A 16,044-nucleotide genomic window follows, 5' to 3' on the forward strand; every position below is an offset into this window, starting at 1 on the left:
CCAGAAGGATATTCCTTTCTGTGGTTTTAAATCTGATCACTTCCTTTAAAGGCTTCTGTTGGCTCTTTGGTCAGAAAACGTGGCCCTCTGGACTGAAGCTGGAATGGCTTGCTGGGGAACGCTGGGGAGGCCAGCTTCTTGCCTGCGCTGGAAGCGGGCCTGGCGCCCGGGCTCCCCTGCCCTGGGCTGCAGCTAAGGAGATGGTGGCCGGCACCAGGGCTCTCGTGCACGCCGGCATGGCTTCCTCGGCTGGCGGCAGCCACTGCAAGGGCTGGGCAGCGTCTTCGGGTCATGAGCCCACATCTCCTGGAGCTCAGTGCGTGGCTGCAGCTTCAGGTCTGGGAGTCCTTTTTGAGTCCATCAGGAAGAAAGGCCTAGGCCCTCTCTGAAGCAGAATCTGTCAGGAAGAGAGCCTTGTTTTCTGTCATCAGCTTGGGAATCTGGAATAGCGGATATTCCCAAAGGGGTGTTCAGTATAGCGCAGCTCGGAAGACTCGCCCCTTGAAGAGAGTGGGTGTTTCACCCTTGTCCTTCCTGGTTTCTGGATGCCGTGAAAGGTTTTACCCTGTTGACCCAGCCTGGCAGAAAGGGGAGATCCACACAGGATGAGGCCCGGGGCGCTGCCTCTCCAGGCCCTTGAATTCACAGCGCCCTTTGCCCGTCCAGCAGGACAGGATCAGGAGACGGATTGCGTGGACAGTCCCGAAAGAGCTTCTGGGCTCCCGAACGGAGGGGCAGCTGTGTCCGCGCTAGAGGTGGCCGAGGGACGACCTCTAGGCAAGCCCCTCCGTCTTCCCCGGGGGACTGACGGCAGGGCAGAGGGAGGGGGGAGGGTGTGGCAAGCCCAGGTCCGGGGCTGAAGCGGAGCGCGATTCCAACGCCGCGCCCGGGGGGGCTGGCCGGAGTGGCTGCACCTGTGTTTGCCTCGTGGGCCGTGGGGCCGGGCTCGGGACTTGGAGCCACGCCACAGGGCGCTGAGTGCTTCCTCCCGGCCAGACGGCGTTTGCGAGGCCCCTCCGTTTTCACAAGGCGGAGCGTCACGGTTTTAAATTTCTCCCGGTGGAAATAAATGCCAGTGGACTCCGTGCTCCGGCCTTCCCCTGCCCTGGCCGTTGTTCGCCTGACGCGGGCCCTCCCTTCCCCACAGAGTCATGCCAAATTGTAGCCTTGACCCACGCTGCTCTCTTTAGGGTTCCCCGGTTCCAAAAGCAACATTATCTATTATCTTTCTGACGCTCAGCAGAGGGATATTTTGCCTCGCAACATTTGCTGAAAAGATTGCGTCTGTCAGGAACAGTCCAGAGAAAAGCTGAGCTTGAACTAATGGTGCCAGCGAGGGGGTGGCCGGACTCGCGTCTCCTCCTCCGCTATGCCTCGTTAGAGGGGCTTCTGGCCTGCAGGAATCGAGGGCTGCTGCCATCAGCACCCCCTTCCTTTTAAGACTGTTTCCAGCCCTGGGGGAGGGGAGGTATCGTGGCCCCCTCCCCCCCATTTGAAGCAGTCTTGGTGTGGGAGAGCGAGGCCCGCCCTGCAGAGCAACTCGAAGAGCCTCGTGGCTTGGATATTTTGCCTCTGCCCTGGGCTGAGGTCGGCGGGCGGGGGGGCAGAGGCAGCCCTGGCCCTGCTCTCCGTTGGCTGAATGACTCCATGTGGCTTCCTGGCCTTGTACTGTCACAAGGGGATTCTCATTTGGGGGTGGGGTTGGCACCTTGCAAAAATGCGTGTCCCTCCCTTCAACCCACAGTTCCCCTGGTGAACGTGGCTTACAGTAAAGCAGTATACCCAGGTGCCAAAACCAGAACTATGGGGCATAAATCCTATCCCTTCACCCCACTGCAACCCCCTGTCCAGCAGAGAGCGGGCCAAAGCTGAGTATTGGGCAAAGCCCAGCCCCTCTCTCCTCTTCCCACTGGGCAGTCAGGGGAAGCCTCTGGAGGGGCAGGCTGGCAGGCGGTGGACAGCCCGGCCCATTCCTCATCCCTGATTGGGCTGGGCCATGGGCAGCCACTCTTTAAATTGTGCTCAGTGCAGGTGGCTGAAAGCGATCGCAGCTGAGATGGCAGAGGTGGCATCGGTTGCTGGTAAGCTCTGGGTACAATTCAAAGTGTTGCTTTTTGGCCTTTAAAGCCCAAAATTACTTGACTCCTAGGCCTAGCAGGACTGACCTTCTGGTACATTCATCCATTGTAGCAGGTCCCCACTCCATGTGAGTGGAAGTGGGAGTTTGGGTGGTGCCCCTCACAAGGAACAGCCTCCCCAGAGGTCGGCTCAGCCACAGTGCCGGATTCATTCCAGGAAGTGGTCAAGGCAGCGTTATTCACAAAGGCATTGAAAGAGGAGGTTGTCTCCACTGCTCCGTGCTGTCTGACATTAACAGGGTGATTTTATCTGTATTGGTTTATGCTTTGAGCCAAGAATCTTTGCGATCTGGTGGTATGAAAAGTAAATAAAAGCACCCCAGCTTGTAGCCCAGCAGGAGCCTGTGGAGGCAGTTGCGTGTCCAGTGGACTGAGTAGTCTAGCCACTGGGTTACTGCGGGTTGGATATCTGCGAATGGAATCTTAGCTCAAAAGGAACTTTGTGCAATGGAGAGCTCTGGGGAGCCTCCAGTGGCAAACTAGAATTTATTTTCCTTTGGGGAGAGATGGGGGAATTACCTGGGGATGGCATGGGAGAATTGTTGTTACTGATGGAAGGGTGGGGCTGCCATTTTCTACTGCCAGAGAAGACAGCACTAGTGCAAATATCCTTGGCCTCCAATTTGTCTGACCTGCTTGTATTTCTTGAAAAGATGAAGTGGGAAGTGCTGGTGTGTTTGCATGTGAAAGATGGAGTGAAGCACAGCTGTGACTCCTGGATCCTCTTATTACCTCTGGTCCCTTGGATGCAGAGAGCAGAAGAGAATCCTGGCTGAATCAGGCCAAATCTTTTTTCTCTCAATGGTGAGAGCCCACAAAAGGAGCAGGTGCACAAAGCTCGTTGCTTGCTTGCTTTGCGGTTGTTAGTGGACACTCTTGTTGCAACACAGCATCCCTTCTCCCAGGCCCTGTCCATTGTAGTTTATCACGTTTGGAAGGCCTAGAGCTCCCTTACCGAGAGCTGACTTCTGCCCAGTGAAGGAAGGAGGGATCGGTCTGTCACCCTTGCGAGGTAATCCAGACAAGAAGCATACCCAGATGAACTAATTCTACTTTTTTGCAAGGTTACATGAACAGAATCTTGCAAGTCTGAAAGTACATCACTCCCTCATTGCCTTTACAGCCCAAGAAACTAGGGAGGGTCTCTTCTGAGACATTTGCACACCCGCTATCCCACTGTGGGCTAAGCCGCCTCTTATCCGACCGTTGCCCTGGCTGCAGCTCTTCCCCCTGTCTCCCACGGTCATTCCCACATGCCATTACACCGTCTTCCCCGCAGTGGCATCAAAGTCTAGTTCTTCCCAAGAGCCATTTCATTTGAAGGTCACCTGGCAGTCAGCATAGCTCCACCTTGTTTTTAGAGCAGAGGAATGTTACCAGACTCGTAGAAACATTGCGTGCACATAAGGGCCTGTTGTTATATTCCCTGAGCTTGGTGGGATAGTAAATCCCATTGGCCAGGACTCCTGGTGCATCTCTGTTCTTCAATGCTTTCCCAGTGAGCAGCTGATAAAAGTCCTGTTATGACCTCACTGTTTCTCCACGGGGCAGCCCACCCTTTGGCATGGGGCTGTAATCCTCAGGTGTGCTGGACCCGTTCCTATCAAGTGGAGGAGAGGGCTACAAAATGTCTACAAAACTGCTGTTCCTATCATGGGGGAGAGGTCGTCTTATGCAGCCCTATTGAGGTGTGGTGTTCCTTCTGCCTTACTTGCCTGTTTTGCTCAGCTTTCATTTATCTCACCCACTTCTTGTTTTGTTCTCTGTAGCCGCTGCCTCATGGGCTGATTTTAGAGGGGAGCTTCCATTGTACTGGAAGTGAGACATAGTCTCAGTTCAGTTTGTCAGTCTAGTTCCAGTACTGCTATGTTAAGAACATACCGTTGCTCCACAGGAGCTCCTGAGCTGACCTAGATTCAGAAGTAAGACACCATCGGGAAGGGTTATACAGGGAGAACCAGTATGATAAATCTTGGTAATGGGATGCACTCAGGGAACTTACTGATAGCCAGAATGACACGGTTGTGACTAGGGATAGCAACCTACTGTATATTTCCTCTGTCTTATTCAAATGCATTCTGTGACAGTCTTGATTGACAAAAGCTGTGATGGAACTCAGTATCTGTGGGGACACCTGGGGACAACCAAGGCAAACATAAGACTGCAACAGGAAATGGAAAAAGAGAAAAAAGTATGGAACATGTAATGAAAGGATGAGAAATAGATATGTTATATAATTATGAAATTAAGAGAAAGGGGAAGGGTGTTATAGAGCTAAATGAAAAGTATGTGACTCACGGACTGGAGCTGAAATATCCATACAGAGAAGAAAAGGTATAGATTTAATTATGAATGAAAAGGATAAAATTATGTCAGAAAGTATGATTTGGTGTCGTCAAAGTTGTGTGTATGAAAGTAGGAATCTATAGGTTGCTGTTCTTGCATGTTACACCCTACTGAATTGTGATAATGAGAGAACCAGATATAGATTGGAAAATACTGTGCAACATTTAAAATAAATGTGATCCTGGGGAAAAAGACATTTTTGCTAGGTAACATGAATGAAAGTACAATGAAAGTGATTGGTCATTTGGAGACCTAGGAATGAATGATGATTGTTCAATGAATATTTACTTTTTTGTTTGATACTCATATACTTTTTAAGCATGTCTGCTTGTGTGTACACACAGAAGAGGAATTAATGAAAAAGCATGATTTCATATTTCATATTTTATTATGAAAGAATAAGTGAAGCATGCAAGGATGATGAAGTTCTGAATGTAAGAAAGATTTTTTTTGGTAATATCTAAAATTAAGTTTGGAGGGGAAAGTGGACATGGAAAGAAAGAACCAAGAGGCAAAGGGAATGAATGTAGTAATAGAAAATGGAAATCCTATCTGAAATAGTAGATGATTAATCTCCCAATGAAAAAAGAAAGTGGACACGTGGCAAGAGGATGCAGAAGCTGCCTGAAATTGAGTGAAAAGAGTATTACTAAGTGTCATAGAAATGTGTGGAGTTGGGCTAGTGGGAAATATGGAAAAGAATGTTTGATGGGATGATGAAGTGGAAGAGGCTATGGATGAAAAGAAAGTGCATATAAGAGAATCATTGCTGCACGAATTAGAATAAAACGTATGTATAGAATGAACAGTAGTTATAAAGGATAGTCAGAGCAAGGATAGTTAAGTTTAAAAGAGGCAAAGAAAATGTGTAGCAGTTTTGGAGGAAATAAAATATTGTTTGGGAAGTGGTTGAAAAGGGCTAAAGAAGAAGCCTCCAGCAGAATGGACTGAATTCAAATAAAAGGGATGAAATGAAACTGAAATGAGGGAAGGCTGGAAGAAGTATGGCGTAGCAGTATGTCAAAGTGGTATTCAATTCCACTATTGAATTGAAACAAATGGTATACGTGTTTCTGTCTGAGGAAAACTATAAAGAAAAGTCAGAAATGCTGTGAGAATGTTGAAAAATGATAAGGCTCCAGATGTAGATGGAGTAACTGGAGAAATGTTACAGTGCTCATGTCATCACTTATGGATCAGAGGTGTACATACAAGACTGCATCCGTGCCTGATGCCTGGAAGGATGCCATGATTGTTCCCCTCTGCAGAGGGAAAGGGAGGAGGAGTGAATGCAAGAACAGCAGCAGGATTACTTGATTAGGCGTGCCTGAGCAGCGGTTTGACAGAATTCCAGCTGAAAGGGTGCAAAAGGTTGTAATAAATTTTGGGAAGTGCAGGGTGACGTTATTCCAGGTACTGGCCACGCAGACTGGATTTTGCTCTTTACCCGCTCCTGAAAAACGTAAGCATGTGAGGAAGAATATTTGTTGTATGTTGTTGATTTATAGAAACATATGATAAACCCAATAGCTTCAATTACTGAACTGAAGTGAGATGGGCGGTGACAAATTTGAAATAAATAAAATAAATAAGTAAATAAATGTTTTGCTTGAATATGGATGTGCTTAGCCTGTTCTGGATAAGGCTATTTTCCTGACAATGTGGCTGGGTGAGGTTTTGAGTGGTTAGAGCTACAAGAGGCCATTGAAAGGGAGGGAGGGGTTAATTCTGAAAAGTGCCTCAAATTCTGGAGGCCAGTTTTGGATCTTCAGGGGATTTTCAGGGTGTCCCAGAGTCCTCACACTCCTATTCCTACCTCTAATACTGAACCAGTGAAAAATAAAAAAAATGTCACAGCTGAAGTTTTGCTGGGGGAGTCAGTTGGACTGAAGCCGTTGCTGCTGCTGCTGCTGCTGTTCCCAGAGACTCCTCAACTACTGCCAACGTTTGAAGTCACAATTTTCTGCCATTTTGAGGCAGGACACATGAAAACTTGTGTAAGCGAGCCCTAAAAAAAGCTGTCGAAAGCCCTAAAAAACGCTGTCGAAACCTCCAGCGCTCTAGCGTGGGTTGCCTGGCGTCTTCGGCCAACTCCACAGAGACGGCCCAGGTTGTGATCCTTTTAAGACCGATGGGAATGGAGCTGCTGACAATGAGCAGGGCCAGGGCTGGGCAGGCTTCACTGGTGCCCGTCTTCTCCAAGCACAGCACTCGCCTTTTTGGTCCCCACTTCCGCATAGGGCGGAGGGCAGGCCTGCTCCGCTCCCTGCCTCATGCTGCAGTCTGACCGCTTTTCTGGGGTCTCCAGCCCTGAGCTAAGGCTGGGCCGGGGGGTCATGAAAGGGCAGGGCAGCTCCCGGGGATGGAACTACTTGTAGATGCTCTTCTTGGAGGGGCACATCTGCTCCGACATTGCTACCTTCTTGGCCCTGAGCAAAAATACTTCAATTTCTCCAAATTTTAAGTTTTCTTTTTTAATATTGGGTGTGAGGAGCAGTTACGGTGCTTTATCAGGCCTTGGCAAAATGTTCTAGAAGTTCTGCTAAAGAATAGTGTATATACTTTTTAAATAAAAAGGAAACATTTAAAGAATCAAATCGAGGACTTTTTTTCAACAAATGCTTTTTCATGGAGAGCTGTAACCTGTGTCTGTCTTCCTCCGTCTTGTGCCTCGATACCCTCCTGCCCATCTCGGGGAAGGTGTGATCAGGCTGCCCCTGGTGAGGAGAAGGTGGCGCGACCCCATCTGGTGGATCAAGCCCCGAATCCCAGGGTCCGATTTCCTCCACGTTCAGGGCTGGGTCCCTTCAGGAAGAGGCACGGAGGGGCCTCGGCTTCGCGGGAGGTGGGGAGGAAGAGGAAGCGGGCCTGGGAAAGGCGGTCGAAGGGACGGGTGGAATGTGCGTGGCAGCGCCACACAAGCGGACGTCACTCATCCTGGCCTCTTTCAGCACAGCCCCCTTATTGTCCCCCCCCCCCCCCCAATCTGCCAGCAGCCTCATGATTAAACTGCTTGCTGGCTCCCTCTGAGCCTTTGATCAGGCAGCCTGCAGGTGCTGGGGAACAGCCCCCCCCCATCTTTCAGTGCTGTTTGACCTTTTCATTCAGTACGGAGGGAGGGGCACCGGCAGCGCTTCCCAGGCTGGGGGTTCTCCGGCATAACTTTCCCCCGGAGCCCTTCCGAGGAGCTTTGGTAACGACCGGGCGGGAAGAGGCTCTTTCTGGGACTCTCTTCTTAAAGTAGATCCTGATTCTCCCGAGGCTTTGAATTCTGAATATCAAGGAAAGCCTTCATTTCACCATGAAGAAGCTGCTGCTTCATGGTGTCTGCGGCACCCTGGGCTGAACGCAAGTCCCAGCCCGGGCCATTTCTTTAAAAATAAATGGAAAAATGAACTTGTTGGGTCGAGCCAGGACTGCCTGTCTTCTCCGGGACCACGCTGAGAATGGTCCCCAGCGGTCTGTTCATTTTCTGTGGAGGGTCAGTGGTTCAAAATGTGAGGGGTGTCGCTTGTCTTAGGCAGGGAGGACGTTTTCTGTGGGGACAGTGGGAGCCACTCACAGCACAGCAGTTGCTTAATTCTTTCTTTCTTTGTTTACTTATTATTCCAATTTAGATTGTCACTCGTCTCAAATCCATAACTCTGGGGGCTAGCAACAATTGCAAACTCTATTTAAAAAAACCCTCAAAAACATATAAGTCCAGTCAGCAGCCAAGGTACAGAAGCCAACAGCAGCAATTAACGTAACTGCTGGACAGGCTCTGCCACGTATCCCGGTCCCCAGGCCGGTTCTCTGCTCTTCCTCGGGCCCTTGGGAAGGCTTGGCCGGCCATTGATGCTCCCTTTGGCCGACAACGCAGCACCACCTGCACTCGGGAGTAAACGTACGTTCATATGCTCAATATTTCTGTTGTCACCACAAGCATCCGTTAGACAGCACCAATCCCTAACTCCATATTTGCACAGAAATTCCATAGTTCAAACTGTTTGCTTTGTCCTGCTTTCTCCAAAGCAATTAGCATAAGTTAAACCTTGTCATACTCAGGCATTCATCAATGGCTTGCTAAAGAGTAAAGCTGGTCAGGCCAGTGGCCAGCATAATAATTATTGTGAACCGCCCAGAGTCGCTTTTTCGTGAGATGGGCGGTATCTACATTTGAAACATACATACATACATACATACATAAACACCACACCTGCACTTCTCAAATGCGCGAATTGTTACCTCTTGGACCCTTTCAGTCGGAATGTATCGCACGGGTAACTTTGGTTCCATCTCTTCAGCGTATCCCTGCCATTCGCACACAGTGCTCCTTCCACCGTTCTCTCTCTCTAGTTTCGTTCCTGATAATTTCACCCCTTCCTTTGAATTTCCTTCACTCTCGTTTTGCCCTCCTCACCCACTTCCGGAACATTGTTTCCTTTAAAATCATTCTGCATCTTCTCTGCTCTTTTAATATTAACTGTTCTTTGTTCTGTTTTTCTGTTTTTTCCCGATTACCATTTTTCTCTATTCATATTGCACAGACTGAGGATGAAAGATACTGTGTAACGTTATTTTTTGTGTATCAGTTTTGGGCAGGATGCCACACGTGTAACCAAAGCCCAGCTTTACCCCAAGCACTCTCTATCTAGAGACTACCTGGCAAGTCAGCACGGAGTTCCAGTAGAAGAGAATATATGTAGCTCAGGGTTGAACTGTGGAGTCCTTGCAGAGAGCAAACCCCACTTTCTTCCAGCCCTGAAGGGGTTCCCTAGCCGGGTAATGAAGCGTCTGCAAGGAAACAACCAAGCTCAGAGAACCCCGAGGACTCCACAACACAGAGTTGCCTGCATCCCACCAGCTTAGAAGCACTTGCATTGTACTAACACATATTCAGGAAGAGTAGTGAAGGTTTCTGTTACGCTTTGGTTCTTGACATGATCTGAACATGCCACTTTTACTTAACCAAAGGTAGGTCACTATAGCATGTCGTTCCTTCTACGTGGCACGCGTTCTAAATAGTCCACTCGGTAAGAGCAGAGGCGACAAAGCTTATAGTTCAGGAATTAAGCCGTGTGCAAGGGGGAAAAAAGCTCACCAGGCACTCGCTTTCATACTTCAGCGTTGTACATCTTGTGGAGGGGGCTTGTGAGTCGAGGGATTCAGTCATCCTCCCTGCACGGCCTCTGGACAGGAGGCCTCTGGGTTGGCAGGAAGACGGCCCGGGCAGTTCCAGGTTCTCCTCTGGTCATGGATTGCCAGCCAGCATAGCGTAAGAAGCAGGCCAGGGACTCTGGGCTACCCCAGTTCCACATAAGACAGCTGTGGGGACTCAGCTTTCCACCAGCCTGAAGCTCTTCCTCGCGCGCACCCCTTCTCTGGGCAGGAGGCAACTTTTCAGGGTGATTAGAAAAAGGCGGGAAGGGACATTGGCTCAAGAAGACCTGCAAAGAAGAAAAGGTTTACGGGGCAATTAAATGGCAGTCCATCATTTAAGGGCCCGCTTCAAAGGTTTCGTTGTAATTGTTACGAAAAGAGCTTAGGAGCATTTTCTTCATCCCAGGTTACAGAGCAACGTTAATCCTCCCCCTCTGCCTCTCTCAAAATTTAACCCCCTCCCCCCCAGTGATTTCCCAGGTCTCGCTCCACATCAGTCTGCCCTGTGATTGGGCCAGGGCTGGTGGGCTTGCAGAGGTGCAGGGGGGGCTCTGCAGGGGCCCCTTGGCAGCAGGGCGCCAGAGACATCCACGTTTGCTTGGGGAGGGGAGGGCCATTCAAGCCACTTCCTTGCTAGAGGAGCTGTGGCAGTGCCCAATTCTGGAAGATTCAGCAGGCATAGGGAAACAGCCTTGGAGTCCAGGGCATCGTCCAGCCGCCTCCTCGGTTCTTGCAGCCACCGCAGCAGCTTCTGCAAAGCTCCCAAGGGGGGAGAGGCAGTGGTTCAAATCTGAAACGTTTCAGACTCAAAGCATGCCATTTTGACTGTATCAAAAGCAGCTGTTTCTATTTCTGATACCGTCCTGACTCGTCTGAAAGTTTTCTGAGCTTGAAACTGACCATTTCAAGCTCAGAAGCTGCTTGAGACACTTCCAGTAAGGTTGGGATTGTCTGTGCTGGACCTGAAACAACTGCTCTGAGCGCAAACGGGGCATTTCAAGCTCAGAGCTGTTTCAAGTTCAAAATGTCTTCGTACCCCTTGAATTAAAGCACGAGAGCCAGTTTGGTCAAGCGATTAAGGTGCTGCACCAGGAACAGGAAGACCCAATTCTAACCCTGCCGTGGGTGCGATGGCACCTGGGTGCCTTCGGGCCGCGTATTTTCTCCCTCAGCTCTGGGAGGAAGGCAGGGGCAAACCGCTTCCGAAAATGCTGCCGAGAAAACTGCAGGGACTTGTTCCGGCACTTGCCCCTGCCCCTGCATCGAAGATGTTTAAAAAACCATGTTCCAAAAGTTGTTTGTTGATTTGTCTAGTTGTACATAGAGTCTGCTTCTTGGATGCCTGCCTTATAGATCATTGATCGTTTTTCACATTTCTTTTACACGGCTAATTGCTATTAGTTGCTTTGCTATTATTAGCAAAAGATTTGCTGTACTTTTTGTAAGTAAATAAAGGAAATATTGACTAGGTTTATGCAAGATGCTAACTATAAAACCAGGTTAACTACAGAATTCTTGCTGTGTCCAAAATAGGAACAATGGAGTGCCTGACAGTTCGCGCCACATGCGATGACGCGGCTGGGTTCCCACAATGTGGTGAATCACCAGCTGTCTGAATCTGCGAGCCTGCCCTTTAAACCCAGTGACTGAGTGAAACTAAGCTAGAATAAGAATAAAGGTACACTCTTTACCCCCTTAATCCTAATGAACACCTTGCTCTCCAAGGAGGAGAGGGAGCCAGCAAATGGTAACTTTTGGTCGGGGGGGGGCAGGTGGTTTCAGCGCCCTCCCCAGTTGAAAGCTGGGCCCCGTGAGAGCTTCCCTCCCCAGTGCGCACAGCTGGTTCTCTGGCCTCCCACTAAGGGGCACTTCTGGAGAGGGCTCGGTGGCCCAAGGTCTCCAGTTGTCGCCTCAGGGAGCAGAGCTCTTTAAACTGCCATTTTGCCCCTCGGCAGAATTTCGTTTCGGAGAGGCAGACCGCTGGGGCTAACGGAAAAGCAATTGCCCAAAAGCACGATAACAGGCAGAAGTGTGTCCGCTCCAGAAACACGGATCCCCCTTGAAATGTGCACCCCCAGCTTGTGGCTCGTGAGCCACCCACCCTGCTTGTTCTGTGGGGATCACCTTGCCTGTTCCCACAGGCCATCTGTCCCCTCTCCAAGAAACACCCACTTTGCACCCAGGAAGTACACATGCCTCTCCCCTTACTCCCCTTTGGCCCCTCTCAGACTCCCCACATTCTCCCTCACCTCGCACCTCACATCTTGCTGGGTTACACCGCCCCACCCCAGCTGGTGTGGGTTCGGCCTTCCCCTTTCCTGCCTCTGCTGTGCAGGGTCCGCCCAACCCTTGCCAGTCGCCTTACAAGAGAGTCTGGCGTTCTTCAGTGACGTTCAGCGATCCCTCCGGACAGGGCTCAGCCTCTCATCCCCCTTGCCCTTCTCCAAGCCTCTTCCCCTTCCTCTGAGCCCTCCTTAAAGGGTGGGGCCGAGAACTCAGTGTGGGGGCTGGCCCAGGCAGAGCAATCCCCTCACCCCCTTCTGGTGTGGCCTGCAAAGGGGCTGTCAGAATCCTCACAATCAACCCCTCGCCCTGCTTGCTTCATTTCTGCCATTACAGCGACGGGGAGGAAGGGAGGGAAGATTGGAAGGTGAACCGTCAGGCGCAGATGGGCCATTACCTGGCTCCCAGGAACACCCAAGGTCGTGCCAGCGTGAGAACCGGAGGGGTCTTCAGTGTGCGCAAGAGAGATTCAAAGACAGAAGGGGGGGTGAAATGGGAGTGAGGTAAAACTAAGTTTTGGCGTGCTGGGACTCAGTTCCAGCTATGCTCTAGAGCTGTTCGCTATTTTCCAACGAATGAACTTTCCTTTGAACCTGCATTGGTTTCAGCGAGGGTTGTTTTCGTTGGGAACTGAGTACTGCGGTTCTTACATGGGGGTCTTGTCCTTATGAATCTCTGGGGTGATGATATTGATCTGATTTCATCTTCTATCTTGTACACCAGCCTATCCATTTAGTGTCCATTTTGGGACTGGAGGTGAGGTGAAAGTGACGACGGTTGGCACCATTGCTACTGGTGTGTGCTAACAACAGGGATTGCTGGGGCTGTGGAGGAACGCTGCACGGGAACAGCCTCACCCCAGCCCCTGAAGCGCCGTGAGGCCATTTCTTCTTATGTGCCTGGGACGTGTATAGAACAACCTGGGGAGTGGCCTTAGGTGTCCCTATACTGTAACTGTGGCATGGGTAGGGGGAGATATGGCACTGAGTGGCCAGCTAGCCAGGTAAGGAGAACACCTATTCCTTCTGGTTCCCCTGCTCAATCCAGAAGGTACCTGGTTGCTGTACCAGCTTGTTGAATGCCAGCTCAGTCCAGAATGGAACATCTCTCATCTGATCTGATTGTGGATAAAGGGGCTGACGTGGTGTGTGTAACAGAGACCTGGGTAGGTGAACTGGGAGGAGTGTGCTTCTCCCGGCTATGCCCACCTGGACACTCTGGTTATCACCAGCATAGACTTGAGGGTTGGGGAGGTGGAGTACCACTCTTGAACCTCTGTACCTTGTGTTGGGCATGCAGGACATCGCAGATTCTCTTGGTGTGCCACCCACCCTAGTGCCCATTAGTGTCCCTGCCTGGATTTGGTCTCAGGCCTGGTATTGAGGACTCCCAGACCAATTGTGCTGAGGGACTTGAACATCCGTGCCGAGGACACTTGTTCAGAAGCAACCTAGGACTTTGTGGCTGTGTGACAACCACATCCCAACGCAGATTGCAGGGCATAGTTGACGTGGGTTTTTCTACCAGTCAGGAGAAAGGTGACCTGAACACGGGAGACCTAACAATGACCCCTGTGTCATGGTCAGATCATTCCCTGGTGAAGTTTAGACTGTCAGCACCTTTTCCTCTGTGCAAGAATGGGGGATCGGTTAGGATGATCTGCCCTGGTGACTGATGGATTTTTCCAGAGGGCTCTGGGGGGAATTTCCTGCTGGCGCTCCTGTCAACGCCCTGGTTGGTCTGTGGAATGCAGGGTTGTCCTGGGCAGGTGACTCGATCACTCCAGAGCATCCTCTCCCTGCCCGTAGAGCCTGAGCAGCACCTTGGTACACCTCTGAGTTGAGGGCTATGAACCAAGTGGGCAATAGCTATGATGCAGATTAGGGCCCGTTCTCCAGCCTTCTTTGTCTCCACTGCCTCTTCTCCGTGTTGCCTAGTGGAGATTTCCTGCAGGTTGAGGGGCCTATTGCAATCTGGCCCAGAGAAAGAGGCAGTTGTACCCTTGGTAGCCTGCGGTGAGAAATTTGTGAGACACTTCGAAGCTAAAACTGCTCACATTCTTCATACTTTGGCCTCTGCAGTTAACGCAGTTCCAGAAGTGAAGTGTCCAGAGCACCATCCTGTCCTGTTTTAGTTGAGTTGAGTTTCGGTGGCTGAGGCCTGAGGACGTGGACAAGGTGCTTGGATGTGTTTGGTCCGCCACTGGTGTGCTAAACCCTTGGCCTGCTTGGTTGATCAAATCTAGTAGGGAAGGGCTGACCAGCTGGGCCCAGGAGGTCCTAAATGCCTAATTGAGAGAGGTTGTGGTCAGGCTGCTTCTGAAAAAACCGCATCTGGACCCAGAGGAAGAAAACGATTCTCAGCCGGTGGCTGGTATTCCCCTTCTTGGCAAGATGCTTGAGGCGTGGTGGCCGATCAACTCCAAGCTCTCTTAGAGGAAACTGATTTTCTGGATACATTTCAATCTGGTTTCAGGCCTTGCTGTGGAAAGAAACTGCCTTGGTTGTCCTGCAGGATGGCCTATGCCAGGCAAAGGCAGCGGTTTTTGATACCCTCGACCATCATGTCCTGCTGGATAGGGAGTGGGGATGGGGGCCGCTGTAGTATGGGGGTTCCACTCCTCTTTGGGTACCTTTTCCAAAAGGCGGTGCTGAGGAGTTGCCTTTCTGCCTCAGGCTGACCAGGCTCCGGAGCCCCTCAGGGCTCCATTGATCCTCTGTGCTCTTTCGCATCTGCATGGAACCGCTGAGAGAGGCCATCTGGTGATGCGGGCTGAGGTGCCATCAGTACATGGATGCCACCCAGCTCTACCTCTGCTTTTCATCTAACGCGGGTGAGGCGGTGGGTGTTCTGGACAGGGATTGAGGCTGGATGGAGGCCAACAAACTGAGACTCCATCCAGGCCAGAGAGAGATGCTGGGTGTGGTGGCACGTCTGCCCAGCCGAGTGGCGTGGAATGCCTTTTGGCATCTTTGCCTATTTACCAACCGCAACCTTACCTGGACAGAGACGACCTTGCAGCAGTTACTCTGCTCTAGTAACCTGGTTGGATGACTGCAGTGTGGTGTATATGGGGCTGCCTTTGAAAACAGTCCAGGAAATTCAGTTAGTTCAAAATGGAGTGGCTAGACTGCTCGCTGGGAGTGGCCGGCACAAACCTACTGGGCCTTTCTCCCCCATCTCCACTGGCTACAGTCCATTTCCAGGCCCAATTCACAGAGCTGGTTTTGAGCTTTAAAGCTCTGAATGGCCTAGGACCAAGTTACCTTCTGGCCTGCGTGCCTACCCAGACCTTCAGATCATCTGAGGAGGCCCTCCTCCAAGTCTCCTCTGTAAAGGAGGCGAGGGGGGCCTCCACGAGGGGGAGAGCTTTTCCTGTGGGGCACCCCATTGGTGGAATCCCCTCCCCAGAGACGCTCGACTGGCCCCCACATTAACATCATTTCAGTACCAGGCGAAGACCTTTTTGTTCTGAATGACCACCGTGCTAGTGCCTAGTTTATACGGTGTTTTTATTTTGTATTTTATTTGACTTTATCTATATGTTTTTATTCAGATTTTATTTTAGTATGTTTTATTGTAAACCACCCAGAGAGTTTGGCTATTGTGCATTTAATTTTTTTGTAATAAAAGAATAAAAACTTAAGTAATATGTGTGGGTACTAAAACTGCACTCCCACCTCTCCCCAGCGTGCAGAGATCCCACGGCTGGGCTGCTGAGCCAGGAAGCGATGGCCGTGAACCGTCACCGCCCTCAAGTCTGCATCAACAGACAAAACATGGAGTGGGCAGGCCCCACGGCTTTTCCACTTTTCTCTCTGAAAGCAAAGCATCCCGTGGGTGGCTAACACTACAGGTAGTCCTCTTTTAGCGACTGCAGTCACGACGGTGAAAAAGTAACTGACCAATCCTCGCATTTACAACCTTCACAGGTCTGTAAAGAAGCTGAAGTAGGATCATAAGCACAGTCATGGTTTCACTTAGCAACCGCTTCACTTAACGACCAAATTGCCGGTCCCCATTGCGGTCGCTAAACGAGGACTACCTGTATTCCAAACCCCTAGCTGTGGCATCCCATGGACTGCCAGCTGCTTGGCGTGAATTACTGTCTGCAGGAAGCTTTTTTCAGCATCTC

General features: G+C 50.6%; 1 protein-coding gene across 3 annotated transcripts in view; it reads left to right on the top strand.

The window, feature by feature from the left end:
* The window catches only part of HSF1 (heat shock transcription factor 1), a 52,161-nt gene that overhangs the window by 27,568 nt on the left and 8,549 nt on the right, over positions 1-16,044 (top strand). The gene's annotated exons all lie outside the window — the stretch shown is intronic.

This window comes from Python bivittatus, unplaced genomic scaffold, assembly GCF_059951505.1.
Source record: "Python bivittatus isolate LINGU-HERP-01145 unplaced genomic scaffold, Pbiv_v1 ctg000590_np1212, whole genome shotgun sequence".
NCBI lineage: Eukaryota > Metazoa > Chordata > Lepidosauria > Squamata > Pythonidae > Python > Python bivittatus.